Raw genomic sequence first — 23,893 nt, 5'->3', positions numbered from 1 at the left:
TGACCCTAGCATTTTTGATCTTCCACATGCTGTACTTCAAGCACATAGGTACACTCAAATACTTATCTTTCAGGACATGGTAGGTAGACCCGGATAATACCCGTTCATCTTTCGGCTGTCCAGACAAGGATGACTTGAACCGTGCATGGGCAGATATTGAGTGAATGCTCTGACCATTGGTAGGGTTGCCACCTTTTCATATGACCAAAATGGGACATTTTCGGGACACACATCAGATTTTACAGGCCAACACATACCCACGGTCAGTACAAAGGATAGTACTTTAGTTTTATGCCTAAATGAAAGCTTATTGTTGTAGCAGTTTAGTTGCTTATTCTGTTTCATTTAGTTGCTTATTCTGTTTCTTGTAACATTTAGGTGTTTTACATATGGAAATAAGTATTGTATGGAACTATTACATAAAATATGGGACATAATTATGTCCTACAATCGCAGGACATTTAACATTTATAATGGTTTTGGTATGGACACAACTGCCCAGAGGGGGACTGTCCCTCACAATGTGGGACAGGTGGTAACTCTAACCATTGGGCTAAGCTTAGCAAATGGCAGTGGCGAGCTAACATGCTGCGTTTCGCTTCCACTTGGTATAACTATCAACACTACAATGGAATACGGGCACGGGGTTTTAAATGTCATTTGTTCGAGGGACGGGGACTCAATATTCAGCTATGTACCTTTGTGTTTACTTTTTATTTTGGTGTTCGCAAAACTGTCTTGTATGCTTTGCATACATTTCAGTATCCAGACACTGACAGGAGTGATTATTATTAGAGGCAGGCTGTACTAGTCAGCATTTTAGGTTGCGCGTATGCAACCGACATGTTCATGCCTCCGTGCAGCTCTTAGACATGCCCCCTGCATTCGGACACATTTCCTAAGCATGTGGACGTTGCGGCAGCGCACCTTCATTAATATGCATGTGGTGCTGCTGCACCATCTCTATTCCGCACGGTCGGCGCAAGGCTAACACCGTCCTTGCGCCGAGCTTCATGAATCCTGGGGCTAGTCTTTTTAATATTTATATATTTATTTATTTATTTATTTATTTATTACATTTGTTAACTGGAAATCTAGATTGGTCCATAGACCCTTTTTAGCCATGACTCCCGCCAAGATGGCAGAGGCAACAAAACAATCATAATAAAGAAAAGGCTGAATTTGCAAGAAAACATAAACAATCATAACAAAATTTCAAGCTGAATTTCAAATGCGCACTTAGCCAGTATACATTACATATGTTTTAGTTGTATAGAGACATTGAAATAATACAATTAAAGGGAAACACTATGGACATTATTTATAAAATATCCATGCAAAGTACACTTCTGCAAAATGGTTTGAGTGAGTAGAGACAATGTCAGTTGTAGTGTGTAACAAAGGATAGTTCTAGATCAATTCACTATCGTTTATGGTTGCAGGTGTGCACAAACCTGAAGCAGAACAGTACGAGTTACTTGGTCAGGTATGTAAAACAAGTACATGCATTCTACTTGAACATATGATCTCTCAGCATCTGCATAAACTGAGCTATACTGTTAGTTTTTCTAATATTATATGGGATATTATTCCTGCAGGCTGGTGCAAGTTTGTTAAAAGCTCTGTCAGTAATTCAAAGATTGAAAGGGAGTTTAATGAAATTCCTTCAGAACCTCAAAAAGTGAATTATGGTTCCCTGAGAGGCAGCTTATATTACAGATGAAGTCAATATCTGGCATGCAGTAATTTAAATGTTGATGTGTTTAGGAAAAGTGATGTTCTTGCTGTGACATTGGGCCACTTATATTTTCTTAGTTTGATACAGTGATGTTCAGTTCTACTGCCCAGATGAATGAATCTCAGAATGTTGTTTTCTGTTTGTCAGTAGTACAGTAGTATTTTGAGACAAATGTAGTGAAGCTTGTGTATTAATACATTAAGACCAATTACCATTTTGTCATCTGAAGTAAGATGACTAGAAATTCTATTGGCAAATATTTTTTAGTCCCCTTGGAAGTCATAGTACTGGCCTGTTCCCCAGTGCCTCACATCCATGCTGGTTGTACCAACCATCCTTCTGTCCTTCTGTCTCCTACAGACTACATTGGTATTTACTGGTGCAGGACATGAATCATAAGGGCATCCCGTGGCTCAGCCATCTATGCTTCTGTCTGGGGGGGGGGGTTCATTTTATATGCTGCACCTTTTCCTTTTCTCACTTCCTCCCCATGCTCATCAACTATGTCCAAGGACAACTCCCCTTTTTGGAACACCCCTCCCCTTGTTGCCCAAATAATGTTATGCTCACTCAGTATTTTGCTAACTGCTAGTGCTTTGTGTGTGCTTCTTGATAATGATTGGTCCAGAGTAACTACTAGATATTTATGGATAGTGGTAACTAGTTGTGGTATATTTGTGGGTTCTGTGACAATGATATCAGAGGCATTTTAATGTTTTGTGGTTCCAAAGATCACCTATGTTTCCATTCCAGAGGTGCACAAAGTGCTGTTGTAAGCCCTTGTTGAAGGTATTTGAATATGAGGCAGTATGTATAACAACAATATCATCTGCATAAATGTTTCAGTTAAGTTATTGCAGAATCAACAGTAGACAGTTCAAAAATAATAACAGCAAAATAGGGCCTTGTGAGTATAATGAGTTGGCACACTTTAAAAGTTATCTGCAGACTGCTTTGTCAGAAATACTGGGTGAGCAAATCGGTATAACTAAGAAAATTATTTTTTTGAGCTATGATACAGAATCAGAATTGCCTAGACATAGTAAGGCCTTGCTGAGTCTAATTATGGTGGCTGCCACAAAAGCATTTACTAAGAAATAGAAATCAAAGTCTAAATCAGCTGTACTAGAAGTAGTGAATATAGTAACAGGGATAAAACAACTGGGATTGGGATCTTTAGAAAAGAGTAAGAACAAACTACATAGGAAAAATGGGAATTGTGGGAACAATACATGCAGAGTATGAACAAGGTTTAAAAGAAGGCAGGATCTAAATGATCTATGTAATGTATGACTGACAATGACTGGATAGATTATAAGTGATGTATAATGATTGCAACTACAATTGTGCCGTTGTGGCTTGTACTGTATAATGTTTGCAACTAGAATTGTAACAGGATGCTTTGTTTCTAGTTATATAAATGTAAGATTGCCTATGTCATATGTGATCATTTAATAAAGATGTTTCTTGTTAATAAAAAGAAAAGAGCAAAAGAGGGCCTAACACAAAACTATGAAGGACCACAGACATTAGCAGGATAACTTTAGTTTAAAGTTTTGGTCCTTTTACTGTGAATGCTTTGCCAGTAAAGCAGTTTTTTTGGAAAATCCACAGTCTGTTCACTTCTGCATAAGAATAATGTCGTCCACTGCCACAAATGCGCATTCCATGTCAAGAAAAATTGCACCAATTAGTAGTCCATTGTGCATATTCTTGTATATATTATTAATGAGATAGTACAAAGCAGTGATTTTACTGTACCTGCAATGGAATCCATGCTACCTAGCAAACAAGGTGTCATACTTAATAATCCAGTAAATAAGTATTATTTATTGTCTTGACTGTTTTCAGATAGTAGCTTTCATTTTGTATATTGATCAATACATTTAAATACTGTACTTCACATTCTCAATACAGCTTTATATTTGCTATTCCACGCAGGTAGATTATTTGTCATTCTTTCAGTTTTACTAAAAGTAATGTACCTTTTGTATGCATACTTGGAGTGAAGGGCCTTGAGAGACTTAAGAGACCTAGAAACCTGTCATATCCTAGTTCCAAAGAGGCAAATGATTGTCACTTTTTTCTTGCTCAGCCTTGTGAGTGTTACTTGTGTTTCTCACTAGTAAGTCACCTATGAAATTACACAAGAAATTGCTGGCCAGAGAGACACTCTGTAAACCTCTTAGCAGTGGTTGTGATGACTAGTGTTACACTTACAGGTGGTACAGTGTCTTTGATTTGCCGAGGAAACTGTTTTTATCAGATTTGAACCGTGAAGACCTTTGATGCTTTGGATGAGTAAATGGCATGATATTGTGGGGAGGGTGTGAATGCTGACAACTTGGAGAGGGGGTACTACTGTTCTGTTTTCATGAGATGGTAGCTTCCAAATTTAATAGAGTTTCACACCTCTCACATACAGAATCTGAGAGACACAAGTAGGTGGTGTCGGCCGGTATGAGGCAGTTTGCACAGCACCTCAGATGGCCAAGTGTTAATACAATGGCAATAGATAATAAAAACCTAGAGTGTAGCATCATGGTTACTTGAAGTTAATACAGAGTACGTTGGCTGATAACTTCAAAAGCTAGAATATTTATGTAACGTAGGCTTCTAGATGAAAGAACAATTACTGGTAGCAGAGGAATTTGTGATTTATTTGGGATACCTATCAGAGGGAATATCAGTTTTACCCTGTATAACTGAAAGAAAAATAGTAGCAGGGGATTTGCAATTAAATCTGAGTACCTGTCAGAGTAAGTTTCCATTTTACTCCACCTAGTCATAAGAAATACAACAGAGAACGAGTTTACTAGGTTACACACCTGGACAGTAAACAGTATAATAGTTGCAAATACTGTTAACAAAGTAACATGATATTCTATATCAAGTAGAAACAATAACTTTTCTGTGTTAAAGGGACTGGTGTTAGTTCAAATTTGCTGCAGTAAGAAAAGCGGGGTCAGTAAGTCTATAGCCACTCCAAATGAGTTATGTCTAAGCCTGTTGCTCTTATGTCTCTATATACATGGTATTATAGCCAGTCCTTTTTTCTCTATGTCAAGTCTCATGCAAACCTTCCATGATTCAGAAATGGTGACACGCTCCAGGTCCAATGTATGACACAATATGAACTGCCTGTCTATAGTATTCTTATTATAAAAACACATCACTTACGTTATTTTCATTTTCTCTGCTGCATGTAGCGTAACAGAAGTATGCAAATAAAAAGTACAATGTAACAGATGATGATTTACTAATACCTCTGAACTATGAAATGCCACGCCTCTAGCTGCTTACACACATCCTTAATTCCAGAGCATTTTCTGAAAAATTAAGATAACAATCTTGAGCCACACAAATCCAAATACTTGTAAGAGTAAATGTTATTAAAAAGGTTTCAAGATGAATGATATCATTCAATTCTTCTTTATAGTGATCATAGTATTTACATTAATATGCAATAAATTATAATATGCACAAATCCAGAATTATATTTTTTATCAAAGTTCCATAAACAATTGTTTTCATATCACTGGAAACTGAGCAGCCTAGACCTCTATCATCAAAGTACATTTGTTCAACCATACTTAAGCTTACACACAACAGCAAGAAATTCCTTTCTGGTTGCTTCTTTACAAAAATATTTACAAAAATATGAAAAACTATGCTTATTTGTATAATTAACAACATAATACTGAATGGGCCAGATTCAGGAAGCCTCCGTGTAAGAGTTATAACTCTTACATGGAGGCTGCAGTTAAACGGTGTGATGTCAGCATGTCATGCATATGCATGAGGTGCATGAGGCATGCTGAATCACACTAGTAACTCTTACACGGTCCGTGTAAGAGAGTAGGGGGCGTGTCTGTAGGCTAAGCCCTGCAAGCGGACACGCCCCCGGAAGACTAGAATGGCTGAAAGTAAACAGCCACGAGAGGCCATGGAAATGTGAATAAACACACTACACAAGACATGCCCTGACAGACCATCAGTGTATAAAGTGAAGAGATGTTATAAAATTAAATTAAAACCTTTTTTTTTTTTTAAACCCCGTAAATGTTTGCTACTGTGTGCTCATTAGCGCTGGTGTGCTACTAGCGCAATTGCAGTTAGCAGTCAGTGGAAAAGGATATAAGAACTAAATATGCAAAGTAAGCCAAGAAGTAATAGCTTAGCGGTAGAGTTGCTGGCCTAAGAGTAGGCAGGCAGGGTTCGAGCCCCCACAACAACCTTTTTTTTTTGTAAATAAGCACTAAAATGCCCCCTGACAGTATTGTACAAATGTAAAAGTATTCCCTTTTGTAAAATGCAATGAAATGGAGCATATACTTTGAAGTAACACAAGAATAAAAATAGTCAGAAATGTACTCATAGCTAAGCTGCTGTGAGACAGACTGCCCGTAGCTGAGTAGTGTTTAAAAAGCTGCAAACTGCGTGCCCGTTGCTAAGCACCGGTTTGACAGGCTGAAACTGTTTGCAACTAGCTGTGCTAAGCTGAACATGTGTGTCACTAGCCAATTAAGGGTTACCCTAGCGCACACCGTTTGCGCGACGCTCCCACAAGCTAACTGCCAGTGCGCATGCGTTACCTCCGCGCAAACGAGCGCAGACCTGCTTTTAAGTGCTTAAAAGTGCTTTTGGCATGTTTGATTGACAGGTCTCAACTCATATCTGTCAGGAAAATCAAAAATCAGTTGTCAGATTTGAACCCAGGATACCATGCACTAGAGTCAAGGTACTAAACCACTAAGCCATGACAGCAATACCTAGAAATGCAGAAATAGCATATATATGGGATAAAATCCAGAATGGAGCATGATAAAGCATTTTCAGTGAAGTAGATACAATTCCAAAATGGCCAATCAGAGAAATGTGCGGGAAAAGCGGCATATATAAGCCCCATAGGCAGGAATACACAGCAGAAACGATTGTAGAACAGACCTGCAGTCAGAATGAGTGGAGCAGGTGAGGGACGTTGCTTTCGAGCACAGCGTTGGGGCGTTGAGGAGTCCAGATACATGGTCTGGCTCCTTGTCCATCATCACGAGGCCCAACTCATGCAGGGCCAGGTCTCATGGGGAGCGTATAGGGCAGAGGCATGGGACCAGTTGGCTCGTGATCTGACCAGTGCTACTGGCATTCCACTCACTGGTGAGCAGGTCCGTCACCACCATGCGGACCTGAAGCGACGCAAGGAAGACCAGTTGACCGAATGGATCCAGGAGGCCCGGGATATGCCCAACGCCCCACTACTGAGTAAGTTACATTTTGCTTATGTATGTAAGGATTTCAACTGGCTGATACCATGGAGATGTGTAGTCGAATATTACTTCTTTTGTATTACAGCTGCAGGTGTCCGCTCTGTGAATCGCGAGATGTATGGCCGTAGGCTGGTGCGGCTGCGCCACCATGCAGGTTAGTAACCCCACCAATTACTTGTAAATAAATATTGTACTGTAGCATGTATCAGAACACTGCAGTGTATTGATTAAAAGTAATATAATGTGCAAGCAGGAATTGTAAGTCTGCAGGCATGGCTGCAACAAGTTCATCAGTATGCAAGTGTAACTGGAAATATAATTGATAGAATTAAACAGTGCTGTAATACAGATGTCCCACCATGAATTAAATATAGTGTAACCTGCAGTAGTCCCAAGAGTACAGCTTTAGAATCTGAGGTAGTCATATGTGAGATATATCCCTGTTGAAATGCTGAATCATGACAGAAGTGAGGCTGTTGGAAAGTGTTTGAATCACCACCAGTCTAACATGTGAACAAAGCCTAGAAGTACCAACCTGAACTGTGAAGTTGCAGGATGTGTGAGAGTGACAGAAAGGGTCATGTATGAATAAATAAAGTAGTAATAACCCCTGAATATAGTAGCCCCAGTATGTTTCTACAGAACTAAATGCATGTGGGAAGTACATCTTAATATCCCAAACTGATTTCAGTGTGTCAGAATCTGGAATGTGTAGGCCAAAGTCTGTATGGTGATCACAGTATACAATTTGCAGATAGAATGAATGATTATCTGACAGACTAAACAGCCATAGTTGTCCCCTGTCCTGTCATCAAAGTGTAGCAGGATGATGTATCTGATCAGATTAAAAATAAGTAGGATAGTGATGTATTCGTAACAGGTGTAGCATGACAGTCAAATAAAGATTATTTGAAACATCAGCCTCAACTTAATTGTGTACCTATTACAAATGTAAATCAATGTGTAACATATGAATGTGTCATCTCTGTCTATCTCCACCCAACCCTATAATTCCATATAACAACACCCACTAAATAATGGCATGTGAACATTTCATTAATCATGGACATTTGTCCGTTTCAAAAATATATGCATGCCTGTTTGTGCATGTGCCCTGTTCATACCTGCAAATTTGATGGCCTGTTGCCATTAATCAACCCTGCATGTTGTTTGACTCTGTATTTCTGTTCAAATAATGCATGTGATATTGATATGCCCCATGTTCAGTGGTGTTAATATCTGGGTGTTTGTTTGATGGGAATACCAATGCATGCTGTTACAACTAATCTGAATGGAATAAAATGCCACTAACCCAAACTAACATAACTACTCACAAACCTAGAACGCCTGGGAAGGCAGGTCCCAGCCGACCCACCTCTCCCACCTCAGCTGGCGACTGCACCTGGCACTAGTGCCCAGGCCGGACCCCCCTCCGGTGGCCCTGTGCCACCTTCGGGTGGAAGCGCTGCAGGGGATGGGGCCCGTCCCCCCTCTGCAAGTGTGGCCGGAGGGGTTCGTCCACTCACCCTCCAAGGTGTCCGGTCTGTGGTGCGAAGGGAGATCCAAGACTCTGTTCTTGGGCCCCTACGCCAGCTCGAGGCTCGTGTGGCACAGCTAATGGCCCCGGCCGTTGCCCCGCCTACACAGCCCCAGCACAGCCCGTCCTGGGCTGTGAAGGAACAGTGACAACTGCCTATGGGTGGGGATATCAGTTCCACTGTTGCCATCTGTGGGCTCATGCATCTCGGATATCCCAACCTCCGTCCCCGTCAATTGTGTAACCCCCCCACGTGTGTCATACACTGCCCCTGTATGCGTCTTGTCTGTCTTGTCTGTTAACCTACCCAACCTACCTCCCCAGCTATACCGACTTCCTTCACCTGACATACCACTCTCATCTGAAAAAAAAAAAAAGAGCACTCTGTACCCACAAAAAAATTACGCCCCATACATAGCTGTCCATGTCGCACACATGTCTGCTTGACATTGAAACAGTTAATTACAATTGGCTCTACAACAAATATTAATGTTGTCCTGACACCTCTCTCAGGGGTGAAAGGTTTCCAATGTCTCACCAAAATACATGGAAATGCACAGCTGTTGCTGCCAAAGACATGGGCATCTATGGGCCTTACCTACATCCCTCCTGCAAATCCCACGCTTGTTTCCCTACTGTCTTACCCTCTTTGTGACCCCTTTTCACCACTTTCCTGTCACCCCTTTTTCTTTTCTTTCAAAGAAATTAGCGCGGGTGTGCGCTTGTGTTAGCGGAGCTCACTGCCAGTGTGCATGCGTGAGCTCCGCGCAAACGAGCACAGACCTGGTTTAAAGTGCTTAAAAGTGCCTTTATGGCACTTTGATTGACAGGTCCTGTACTCAGTTTGAAAGTTTGCAAAGAAAAATAAATTCCCACTGTCAGTCTCAAACCCAGGACCTTGGTAACATTAGTCTGTATGACCTACCACTAAGCCATGCTTGCCTTACAAGAACACAGTGCTAAAATAAATATAACATGTAATAGTAAAAATCAGTATAAAAGCAATATAGGAGATGTACTATCTGAAGCATGTCAGGCAGAGTTGTAATGGCCAAATTACTGGATTCCCATACTAGGTCAGTGTTAACAGAAACTGCCCTGCTACTTGTTAGCTTGTACATAATAAAGTAACGTAATGTACATATATGAAGGTACGTATATCTACACATACAGATATATAAATATATATAAATACATATGAAATATAGTTGTAGGTGTCAGTATCCATACACACTCACTACAGGAAACAGTGAACATAAATGCAGCAACCTGAATCTGCAACACAGCCTGACCCCTGTGTGACCTACTTACCCTTCTAACTGCTTAAAGGTGGCCTCAGCACTTTGATTGACAGGCCCTGTACTCAGTTTGAAAGCTTGCAAATAAAAATAAATTCCCACTGTCAGTCTCAAACCCAGGACCTTGATAACATTAGTCTGTATGACCTACCACTAAGCCATGACTGCCTCACAAGAGCACAGTGCTAAAATAAATATAACATGTAATAGCAGGAATCAGTATAAAGGCAATATAGGAGGTGTACTATCCAAAGCATGTCAGGTAGAGTTTCAATGGCCAAATTACTGGATTCCCATACTAGTTCAGTTTTAACAGAAACAGCCCTGCTACTTGTTAGCTTGAACATAATAAAGTAAGGTAATGTACATATATGAAGGTATGTATAGCTACACATACATATATATAAATATATATTAATACGTATGAAATATAGTTGTAGGTGTCAGTATCCATACACATTCACTACAGGAAACAGTAAAGATAAATGCAGCAACCAGAATCTGCAACACAGCCTGGCTCCTGTGAGACCTACTAACCCCTTTAACTGCTTAAAGGTGCCTCCAACACTTTGACTGATAGGCCCTATACTCAAGTCAAAAGCAGAATATAAGCATACTAGTAGGCCCTACCACAAGACCATTGTAACACTAGTCTGTATGACCTACCACTAAGCCATGACTCTCATACAGGAATATAGTGCTAAATAAGTGGAACATGTAATAGTAGGAATGAAGATAAAGACAATATAGTATGTCTACTACCCAAAGCATGTCAGGCAGATGTTTATAGTCCCAATTACTGGATTCCCATACTAGTGTAGTGTTAACAGAAACAGCCCTGCTAATTGTTAGCTTGTACCCAATAATGTCAGCTAATGTACATATATGAAAGTATGTATATGTACACAGATATATATATATTTATATAGCAATACATATGACATATAGTTGTAGGTGTCAGTATGCAGACACACTCACTACAGGGAACAGGCAAGAGAAATGCAGCAACCTGAATCTACAACACAGCATGAAGCATGGTAGATGTACTAACCTTCACACTCACAGAACACTGTCAACAGCATACCAGCATGGTCCACGCCCTACAATCTGAAAGGGCAACGCCTATCTCACATACCCTTTTATAGCAGTGTCCTGAAATCACAGTGAGACATGCAATCAGTACACACCTGGCTGCATGCAATTAGCAAATGCTGTCTTACAATTGGTGCAGAGGCGATCACATGGACCTATGCAGATACCTACAAAAGCATTGAGTACCCACACTACACTCATGCAATACATTCATTGCACAAAACCTACAGAGAAAGAGTGAGAGAGACAGAGAGAGAAACAAACAAATATAACGACAGCCAGCAGCAAAAGCAGCAGCAAGCAGCAAACAGAAAGCAGCAAGCAGCAAGGAGCAAGCAGCAACAAGCACCACTGGCACAGCAACAGCTGCCACAAACACAGGTAATGCAAAGTAGCAGGTTAATCCTGTGTATACTGTGACACCTCCAAATGTATCATAGTTCACTATCTATAGGTATGTCCATGAGATAGGTTGTGTGTACATAGTCCTGAAATATAAACATATGTAATATTGCTGTATATGTTGCCCATACTTAACACTTCCATAGCTTAGAACACAAGGCCAGTTGTGCATATGATGCAGTAGTTCCCAGGGTCAGTAGAGGTTCCTCCTCACTGGTGTGGGACCACTGTGTATGTATGTCACTGTTCAGGTACATATCCTGTAGTATGGCCAGGGATTAATATCAGTCTGTCATGTGGTGCTATGTCCTCCAGGGGTGAATGTAGCACACATCCAGAGATACCATTTCGTAACAGTGATGCTATGTGTTCTGCAATGATGAAGGTGGCTCTCACCTGGACATGTGAGAGGATAGGGAGGTGACAGTCATCTGGGATAACTAATACCACATGTGTAGGAGAATGGGGGGGGGTACCTGCACCTAAACTGTCTGCAACAATGTTGCCAATATCTGTGCATTTGGTGAATGTGAAGCATCTTAACACTGCTGACCACAGATGCCTTGCTGTCATGTGAATCTGCCCTGTGCTGCAGTAGCCTCCTACTATTGTTATACAATATGCCTGTATCTGTACTCCACTGGACAGGATTAATAAGTGGTGTGCAGTTGTTCTGGGTTAGATATGTGTGTGCACAGTACATGCAGTATGTGGGATGTCTGTGGTAAGCATATGCAAAGGTGCTGGCGGTGTGTGTTGTGGCTTCCACTGGCCCAATGGGCTGCATGGATAGCATCACTGTCATAACTACTGAATAACTGTGTAATGAAATGCATACATAGCAAGGTAGTGTACTGTGCTTGTGGTGTTGTTCGGATATGTAAATCCAGGCTGAGTAATGTGTGCACATCACAGGGTTGGGTTGGATGGCAACACACATCCAGTATGTAGGGATGAACACCCAGAATGTGTCAGACGTGTCGCCTGTGCAGAAGTATCCGGCCATTACCTGTGCATCCCCCACAACACACACACATGCAACATATGGCAGAAGTACTATAGCAGTACACACATGTTCATATGTTCATACTAGGCTATTTGCCCTAGGGCATTGGTAAGCCTAGTAGAATGTGTTTGTCTTTTACCACCCAATTACAAGTTATGCTGCTATGCCCTTGTCCGATGTTAGTATACGTGCCTCTGTCTAACAGTGACATAGAAGTGATACCTGGGGTACAACTATGATCTACATCCAGTCATCCAGATTCCTATGGAAGAGAGTCAATGAGGGACTCTGCCTAACCTGTAGTGTGAGCTCATTACAGAGTGAAGGGAGCCTCTCGGTTAGGAATATGCCCCTCCAGCATGTCCATGTATGTCAGTGCTGAGGTCCAGCTCTCCTGAGCATGTGGCTGTATGGGACTCTGATTGCCTGAGGTGCAGCATGTTCATTACTGCTGGGTAGGACATGGCTGTATATGGCACGCACAGATTGCCTCTGAACAGGCAATAAGCCACTGAGTCCAGCTGGATTTACTTTACCTGGGCAGCATATGACATCCGTGTGAGCCATTGCATCCCCTTGATGAGGTACTGTTGTCCTGTACCAGTTGCTGTGGGTGTCTGGTTAGGTACATCCCAAAAGGTGCATTGTACGCAATTATAGGCTTGATGATGGATGACATATGAGCAGGTGAGACATCACTGCAGTGATTTGATAAGAAATGTCCGCCAGCGTGCTGCAGATATCCGCAGGCAACAGGTTGCCACAGGTGGGGGGTGGCCACACATCCCCCCCTCACCAGACAGGAGGGGCTACTGCTAAGTGTTGTGGATCCAGCCCCAGAACAACAACAGCAACACCCATGCATCATGATGGAGGTTGGATCCACACAGCAGCAAGACACCAAGCGTGCAGGTAAGATGCCATATTCATTTATTGTTATTACTTTTACATTTGTTGACCCAGATAGTCTAGCTGGATATATGTCCATTTTCAGTAGAGGCCTGTGGAGAAAAGCTCCACACATAACGTAATAAAGGCAGACAGACAAGTTGTTAATACAGACAGCCAACATGATAGAATTGTACACCAGCCTGTTAACTAAATCAACATACATGTAAGGAACTCAAACAGTTTAGAGTCATACACAATGTACCATTGGTTTAAAAGCAATCCTACCTAAAACATAACATTTATGCAATAAGGCAAATGCCAGATACATAATAGTTAGGGCTCAGAAGGGTAGAGAAGTAGAAGGAGTATGAAAGATACAATGATATGGAAGAGGCAGGAGTCAAGAAGGGAAGTGAGGAAAAGAAGGAAGACAGTCAAGAGGATGTGGGAGGGATGGGAGAAGTAGGTCAGAGCATAGAAGGACATCAAGGTGAAAGAAACAGGGTAGAAGCTAGTTTCTATGCACAATGAGGGGTTAAAGGTAAAGAGAGGGTAGGGAGAGGGACATTAGCCTGTACTCCAAGAAGAACAAAGCCAGTGGTTTTGGAAGTACAGTTTGAGGTGTCATTTGAAGAGAGGTAAGGGTGAGATTAGAGTTAACCCCTGGTATGTACATATGACTGTTCTGTACACTGTTACTTCATGCACGCATAAGGTGTGCATGTGGTATGTATCTGTCATCATGATATATATACAGACATTATGTGCAGCTGATGTGTATAAGGGAACTAGTGTACTACTGTACTGTATCATGTGCAAAACAAATGGCACACATGTGCCCACTGACATTACTCTCTTCACACTTCCAGGTCCCTCCCATCTAGCAACGAGGCAGGCCATACATGCTGGTGAGTATTTTTAACATTATCTGTAAAGCAATTTATAAAACTAGGAAGAGTAGTGTAACTCTGTAGTAGACTTGCTGGTGACTGTGTTCACAATACCCGTAATACAGTTGTAGTAGATTGAGTAGTGTAACACGGAACTGATGTTTGTGTTTACTGTGGGGTGTGCATGTGTGCAAGCGTGCCTGTGCCCAAGTGTGCATGTGTGTTAGTGTCCATGAGTGCATGTGTCCATTTCTGAATGTGTGCATTAGTATTGAAATGCATCTCTGTCAAATATATATGGAGACTGTAATCTGTGTTCCATGTTTTCCTCCTGTAGGTTCTGGTGCTGCTCTGGTGACCTGCTGCAGGGAACCTGAATCTTGTGCCCCAGGTACTGATGATGATGAAATGTCTGTAATGGTGCAGGAAGGTGTGTCTGGGTCCACCATTGGTCAGCCAAATGACAGTACACAGCTTTCAACTCCGTCAATGCGCACAGTCACCCTGCCATTACATCCTTTGTCACCATTGTCCCTAGGTGATGGACAGTCTGCAGTGGGCATAGATCAGGGTAATGTGGTACCTGTGGTACATGCATCCCCACAAGGCAGCCATGAGCAGGGGCCTCCAATGGTACCACGCAGACAGTCGCCCATGGGTTCTCGTGGGGGCATCCGTGGCCGTACTGCCCCTGGCCGACGTGCCCAAGGAGGTATGTCAACCTCCACTATGTTTCGAACTGTCATGCAGGCACAGGCACGTATGGAAAGGTACACCAGACAGGGTCTGAGGGAGCTGATAGAATGTCGCACAGCCATGACAGATGGCATGCGTGACGTTGCGAATGCTATCCGTAACTTCACAAATGTCGTTGACAGACGTTGTGGGGGCATAGAACAGCTGCTCCACAACCAGATGTCCATGGGCCAGGACGATGGTGTGCGTTTGCGACGTCGACGTGGCCGTATGCCAGCAACAGCACCAGCTGGCAGTGGCCGCAGACGACAACAGGCCCACTCATGCACCTCAAGTGCCAGCACCAGCCCCAGCAATGCTGGGTCTGTGCTGTCATCAAGACGCCCCAGGAGACCACGTGCACGTGGCTCTGGACAGTCCTAACAGGGAACTATGTCCAGTCAACACACCCCTGCTTCCGATGACAGTACCCAGTCTGGGTTAGTACCGGATACGGCCCATAGCACCCCTGCCAGGCACAGGTACCGTGTCCGTGCCCACAGACACTGATCTGGATGACCTGACAGGTGCAGTCTGTGGCTGTCCACAAAACCCTGTACATGGCAGCCATTATGTGGGACTGTGTGCGTGCTTACACACATGCAGAAACCTACCACCTAGGGAAAACACATACACACACACACTGCACCAACACCGGTCCACCCTGTACTGCTGCCCCTCACAAACACACATACACACACATGTCAATTGGTGTTACCAGTGGCTGGCTTGGGCATACCTAACCCACACCCTGTGCATATGATGACACTGTGCCACCTCCTGCATACTACAACATCGGTGCAGGTAAAGGTAAACACGTTGCTGATGCACAGGGTGACTACATAGATGTGTATAAGTAGTAACATGTTGGTAACTGTTCACTGTTCCAGTATAATTGTGTGTATATCCCAGCAGTCCTGCTGCAGTAACTGTATGACTGTCCTCAATTGTTATATGCACCCATACTACTTACCAAAGTGTACCAGCTGCACACCATCACATGCTAACATTGACTATGGCAATGCGCATCTTGTGCTGTTACGTAGATTCAGCTATATGTAACTGTTCTGTCACACATGCATTTATACACACCCTGCTACCCACACACATGCACACGCTCACCTGCCATTCCCATTATTTATCACCCTACATGAGTAGCTGTTGATACATGACAGGTACACATTTGAGAAGTGCACTATGTTGTTTACTACTGGCGTCCCCTTCTCTACCTGTACTCACAGGGTGCAGGCAACCTCATCGGTTGAAAGATGTAATGTGCATCAGGTACTGTAGTACCCTGATTGCCACATCAAACGTTTCCCATATGGAAATGCACACACAGACACATCCCACATCCACACACTTGCCACATTCAGGCTTCAGAGCACTATCTAGGTATATTTGGGTACATGTGCGTGTTACAGTAGCATGTAACACTATACTGAGTACTGGCAGTTGTCTGTTGTCATGTTGTCTGTATAGGATAAAAGAATTGTTTGATTATCCTACTCCGTTTTGTGGACATTACTTGAAGAAGTGTTACCTTACATGTGTTATTGGTACCACCACCTTCTCTTTTGTAGTTTTGTTTGTATAGGGTGCTATCAACATCACTGCTTGTGAAGGGTAATGACCACCCTGCAGTGCATAGCCCCATGTGGCAAAAGCCACATCCCACCCCATCATTGTGCACACACACTAACCCCACCAACAGTAAAACACATACTTTCCATTTGCAAGATTCAAACCCATACCTAACTGTGTTATGACAGTAGAAACAGACACATTAGCAGAGTGTGCTATTTGCAGTAGTTGGAGAAATCCCTACTATCGCTGTACTTAGAGGGTGCTGACATCATCTGTGTGTAGGAGGAGAGATGTGCACCCTGTAGTGTGTTCTCCCAGTTGTCAAAAGGCAGTCAACCCTCCCAGCATAGTGGATACACATAAACCCCACTCATACTAACACACATACATTCCTTTTGCAGGATTCAAACCCCTACCTAACTACGTTATGACACTGGAGAAAGACACATTAGCAGAGCGCGCTATGCGAATTACTGGAGGACTTTACTACAGGTAATATAGTTATACAGTCCTGACATCATCAGTGTTTCAAAAGGGGAATCTGCATCTTGTACTGTACTGTCACAGTTGCTAATAGGGACATTTCCAACACACACATCGATGTGTTTGAGGTTTGCATATGTGGGGGATCCAGTACTCCAGTGTGATGAGTATATGGTTTGATTGCAACAATGAGGGATATACTCCGAGTGGTGAGCTGTTTGTACTCATGGTTGTGATGATCAGGTCTAGTATATCTGCCCCTCTTGTGGGAAGGTTGGTTACCTGTTCCATAGCCAAAGAATGTCTGATCTATGGGAACCCTAGAGCTTGGGTATTGTGGCTTGTGTAATGTTCACAGTCTATGTTTGGGTAGCTGACGTCACCCAGTATGATGGTGTTTGCAGAGTAATCTAAACTGTCCTGTGTCAGCATGAAGGCTGTGTGGGAGTCCTGAGTTTGAGAGGGTGCTGTAAGAGCTCCTCTGTGTCTCTTGACATGTGGTCCAGGGAGGTACGTCTCAGGTTGTTTGCACCAGCATGGACAATGTCTGCCTCATAGCTGTACTTGCTGTGGAGTGACCTGTGTGCCTGTGTTGTGTGGCACATGCTATCACCCGACAAGTAGCTAACTGTGACCCCCACCTTGCTCTGTCTGGAGGGCGGCACGTCTGTCAACAGCTCATGTCAAGCAAGTTCACACCCCTCATAAATGATGTGGAAACCTTCAAAGGCCCAAGGCCTGTTGACAATATGGACCAGACTGCAGATACCTCTATAAAGGCATTCTATGGACACATTCAGGAATGCATGGATCATGAAGCCATATATGAAAGCATGACCCAATTCTCCAAAGGCAGATGTCCTGGGTGCTGGACACCAGCCATAAACACACTATACAATAGAAGGATGACGCCACTACATGATACAACAACCTCCCAAAATGTGAAGGCACCACTGATGAGTATTGGAAGACAACTACACGCACCCATATGATTGTCTAAGGCCATCTTTGAGAGAGGGTTCCACAAGCCACTGAGGATAATCACAAGGCTGCCTGTAGTTATGTTAGTAACCTGGGTGGTACTACCCAGATATGCTCAGAGGTAATCCAAGATGTCACACAAAATACAAAACATGCAGACATTGCCATCATCCTAGTGGGCAGGTTCAATGCTGCCTTCTACCCCCACCACACCAAAAGGGCAAATATGTCTCGCGGCACAGTGCTGCCCCCCCTGACATCACAGATGCTCAGGTAAGAGATGCCCTTCCCAAAGCAATAAACACTGCATCAATGGGACCAGACAGTGTCCCAGGCTGTGTCCTACATGAACCACGAGAAGAGCTACACCCAGACATAACACCACTGTTCAATCCCAGCCTTAATACACGATATGTGGCAAGAGAGTGGCATACAGCAACAGTGGTCCCTCAACATTCAGGTGGTGCCTTCACGGATCCTGGACACTACTCGACCCATATGTCTGACTAGCTTTGTCTGCAAAGCTATGGCAAGGATCATCATGAACCTCACATATCTAGATATTGTGGACCTACAGACATGTCACCATACACAGTTTGGCTTTGTCAATGGCAAATCCTGCCTCTCCAACCAGTTTGATTTCTTTGAAACAGTCACCAAGGCCACTGTCAAGGGGAAGGAGGTCTACACAGCCTACCTGAACCTTGCATAAGCCTTGGATACAATACCCCAGTTGTGCATTCTAGGGAAGCTCACCAGTGTACATATTAACCCCTATGTCACTATGGGTATTGCACAGTGGCTCAAGGGCAGAACACACATGGTAGAATTGCTGGAGCCATGTCAGCCTCCAACCTGGTACAAGTGGTATCCCACAAGGCACAGCCCTGGGAGCTGTCATCTTCATTATATATTTATCATAGGTACAGGCCAACATGGAAGTACTGTGGCTCAGCAAGTCGCAGGTGACTGCAAACCGGACACCATAATCAACTCACCAGCTAACACACGCACCCTCCAAAAGGGATTCTTGGAAACACACGACTTGTGCCACAGCCATGGCCTCAACGTGAATGACAGAAAGCGTATAGTCATCCCCTTTGTCAAACACAGAGTGACCACAATGTACCACATATGTGTTAATCCATTAAGTGCAGACGAAGGAATTATGGACCTTGGGGTACACAGGTTGATAGCATTCTACCATTTGACAACAACATGGACAAAGTGGTTAGGTAAGCATGTTATATGGGCCACATCATCATGGGATCCACATGTAGATCAGGGGTGGACATTGTGCCCCTTACTCATCCCTCATCATGCCCATAATTGACTATGATGAACCTGTTGGCATGCACCTTACCAGACACCTGCAGCAACTGGAGATACCACATATGTACCTCGACAAGGGGATCAAAGGGCTCAAACAGATGCCACATACTGACTGGTTAAAGTAACAGCAGCTCTACTCAGTGACATACTGCCTCTTCATAGGCAATCTGTGCCTGACATAGAAGGCCAGGTCATACCCTCAGTTAATGGCCATGCTGCATCTCAGAATATCCAGATCCCACCAGGATACATGCTGGAAATACTTGAACCTCAGGAGGGATATACACAGGACATGCTGGAGGGGCACATTCACAACTCAGAGGCTCCCTTCATTCCTGAATATTATCCCAATAGAGGTTAGGCAGACTGACTCAGTGACTATCTTCAAGAGTGATATTAATGACAGGATGTGACATTGTAGGGTTACCCTGGGTATCACTTATGTGTCACTGTGAGACAGAGGCACAGTATACTAACCTTGGAAAAGGGCATAGCAAGACAGATTCACAATGCATGTTGAAAGGCACACACATTCCGGCTAGGTGGATACATGCCCTGGGCAGACATCCCTGTACGAACCTATGGACCTATGTATCTTTATCACCATTGTCCCTATGTGCTGTTAATCACCAATGTAATCTCAATACTATGGTAGCATGTGCAAAGGTCAGTTGTCACTCACCTCTATGGTACAGTTGTGGAATATGTGTGTCATGTAGTAATGTCACAGCTGCCACATGTACACAGTCAACCCTATCCCCTACCCATGGATGTACATCACATGTATGAGATGGAAACACATGGCCAAACTGTGGACTAAGCACTCTGAACCCAGTACTGGCATAACCTGTCTGGTGGCATGGAATACTACCGTGACAGCAATACCAATCTGATGTGGACCTACACGGACAGCAATACAAGCATGGAAACACAACAGGTCAGTTGTGAAGCCTAAGGATAGCATCCTGCATGACTGGCAGACATCTCTGCAGCTGGCACACAGGCATACATTAGACCTGCACACAGCACGCATAACACATAGCACACAAATCCTGTGTGTCAAACAAGCACAGTCTGTACAGCTATACAACACTACTGCCGCAGTTGTGTTAGGTACTTTTATTGTCCAGTACAGTGAGACAATGCGCACCAGGCTGGAAAAGGTGTAGGTCACAGTGATATGCTCATGGGGCACTATGGTTCACCACATAACACAAACATACAAGTCAGTCAGATGCATGGACACATATGACTCAGTCATTGTCCATGCCACCACAGCTGATGTGGGATGTCCCTCACTGGGATACATGATAGGGAACATGGAAGGGATCACTGAGCAAGTGACACAGGCTGGTAGACCCCTGACCTTGGTTGGCATCAGACCCTCACCAGGGATTCTGACAAATTACTGAATGCTAATGACTTAGTGTAGCTACAAAACCCTAGCTGAATGGTTCTTAGCATGCAGTCACTGCATTGCTATGGAATACTGTCTTACCACTCCCACAACAGGTGAAAACATGCAGCTCCTGTACATCAACAACATGTAGACTATATGCCCCAGACCAGGTGTGCATACCTCACTACTAGGCTGATAGCATCTACATCTCACACTGTATATACACATCCCACATGCTGCACCTGCACAGAAGACCACGGTCATAATGTTACTCTGTGCAAATACCATGTATTCACATGTGGCAGGCATCACACATGGTAACTATTGAAGGTCACAGGTACATATGTGTATTTGGTACATACATACATCATGTGTGCATTGCCATAACTGGTTTAATCAATGTCATGCATTATTGTGAGTGACAACCCACACACATGGGCATTCTGTGTGTGCAAAACACACGTGACATGTCTGTAATCAAAAGCCATACATAATTGTGATATCGTTTAGAAAGGGGTATGTGCATCCTGTAGTGTGTTTTCCCAGTTGCCAAAAGGGATGTTTTTTTCATACACACACACTTACCCACCTTCACACACACTTGCCACCTGCTGGATTCAAACCCCTACCTAACTAGATTATGACACTAGAGATGGATGCATTAGCACAGTGCATTATTCGCATTACTGGGAGTTTTTTTTTCCCCTGATATACTTATAGGGTGCTGACATCATCAGAGTGGAATGATCATCCTGTGGTGTATTTTCCCAGTTGCCAAAAGGGATGTTTCTTTCTTACACACACACTTACCCCCCTTCACACACACTTGCCACCTGCTGAATTCAAACCCCTATCTCACTATGTTATGACACTAGAGACTGATGCATTAGCAAAGTGCGCTATTCGGATTACTGGGAGGTTTTCTTTCCCCTGATATACTTATAGGGTGCTGACATCATCAGAGTTTAGAAAGTGGAATGATCATCCTGTGGTGTATTTTCCCAGTTGCCAAAAGGGATGTTTTTTTCATACACACTTACACCCCTTCACACACACTTGCCACCTGCTGGATTCAAACCCCTACCTAACTATGTTATGACACTAGAAACAGATGCATTAGCGGAGCGTGCTATTCGGATTACTGGGAGGTTTCTTTTCCCCTGATATACTTATAGGGTGCTGACATCATCAGAGTTTAGAAAGTGGAATGATCATCCTGTGGTGTATTTTCCCAGTTGCCAAAAGGGATGTTTCTTTCATACACACACACTTACCCCCCTTCACACACACTTGCCACCTGCTGGATTCAAACCCCTACCTATGTTATGAAACTAGAGACGGACGCATTAGTAGAGCGCGCTATTCGGATTACTGGGAGGTTTCTTTTCCCCTGATATACTTATAGGGTGCTGACATCATCAGAGTTTAGCAAGTGGAATGATCATCCTGTGGTGTATTTTCCCAGCTGCCAAAAGGGATGTTTTTTTCATACACACACACTTACCCCGCTTTACACACATACTTGCCACCTGCTGGATTCAAACCCCTACTGAACTATGTTATGACACTAGAAATGGACACATTAGCACAGCGCGCTATTCGGATTACTGGGAGGTTTCCTTTCCCCTGATATACTTATAGGGTGCTGACATCATCAGAGTTTAGAAAGTGGAATGATCATCCTGTGGTGTATTTTCCCAGTTGCCAAAAGGGATGTTTCTTTCATACACACACACTTGCTGGATTCAAACCCCTACCTAACTATGTTATGACACTAAAGACAGACGCATTAGCAGAGCGCGCTATTCGGATTACTGGGAGGTTTCTTTTCCTCTGATATACTTATAGGGTGCTGACATCATCAGAGTTTAGAAAGTGGAATGATCATCCTGTGATGTATTTTCCCAGTTGCCAAAAGGGATGTTTCTTTCATACACACACACTTACCCTGCTTCACACACACTTGCTGGATTCAAACCCCTACCTAACTATGTTATGACACTAGAGACGGACATATTAGCAGAGCGCGCTATTCGGATTACTGGCAGGTTTCCTTTCCCCTGATATACTTATAGGGTGCTGACATCATCAGAGTTTAGAAAGTGGAATGATCATCCTGTGATGTATTTTCCCAGTTGCCAAAAGGGATGTTTCTTTCATACACACACACTTACCCCGCTTCACACACACTTGCCACCTGTTGGATTCAAACCCCTACCTAACTATGTTATGACACTAGAGACAGATGCATTAGCAGAGCGCACTATTCGGATTAGTGAGAGATTCCTTTTCTCCGATATACTTATAGGGTGCTTACATGATCAGTGTCTAGAAAGGGGAATAAGCATCCTCTGGTGTGTTTTCACAGTTGCTAGGAGTAACATTTGGACCAAGTGTGTGAGCATGCCCAGTTCAGCCTTCCCATGGCATGTTGTGTGAAAGATGTCTCATTTATCTAAGTGTGTGAGCATGCCCAGTGTGGGCTTTACATATGTTGAACTCTGCAGCCCATCACATTTGTGGATGAGTGTGACCTTCAACAAATACCTCCAGTTTATGGTTGTGTGTTCTGTGCCATGTTGTGTAGTTACTGTCCGAATGCTTTTTGTGTGAACAAAACAGGGAGTATACTGTGCCTGCAGGTTTTGCATGGGATACTTTGCACACAATTGTCAACATCCGTTCATACTGACCTAACACTGTAGCACTGTATAGTGTAGTGTTTCAGTACTTTCACTGTGGTGGTCAGTATCCTGGGCTTTAGTCCTATCACCGCTTTACATTTCCATAGTGTGCACAACAGCCTGGTTAGGGTCCAGTTGTGCACATCTGCACAAAGGCAGTGCCTCTACAGACCCTGGTAATTACTGCCCCATAAGCTTAACAAGTGTAGTCTGCAAATCTATGGAGAGGATCATAATTGAGCTCATAAACAAAGATATAGGGGACATGCAGACATTGTACCCATCCCATTTTGGCTTGGTCAGGGGCAGATCATGCCTTTTGTACTGGGTTGACATCTTCAAATTGGTCACTTAGGCCATTGTTGGGGAAAGGCAGTCCATACAGCCTACCTTGGCCTTGCAAACACTTTCAACACAATACCCGACTCAGGTATTGTGGAAAACCCTAACAACTGAAATGTAAACCCATATGTCACAAGATGGGTTGCAAACTGGCTTAAGGACGGGACCCACAGGGTTAGAGTTGCTGGCACTGTGTTAGACTCCAGGCTGGTCACAGGTGGTGTCACAC

The sequence above is a fragment of the Protopterus annectens genome, chromosome 1.part2 (assembly GCF_019279795.1).
Source record: "Protopterus annectens isolate FY-2018-M chromosome 1.part2, PAN1.0, whole genome shotgun sequence".
NCBI lineage: Eukaryota > Metazoa > Chordata > Ceratodontiformes > Protopteridae > Protopterus > Protopterus annectens.
The sequence above is the reverse complement of the archived record's forward strand: the minus strand, read 5'-3'. Positions refer to the sequence as shown.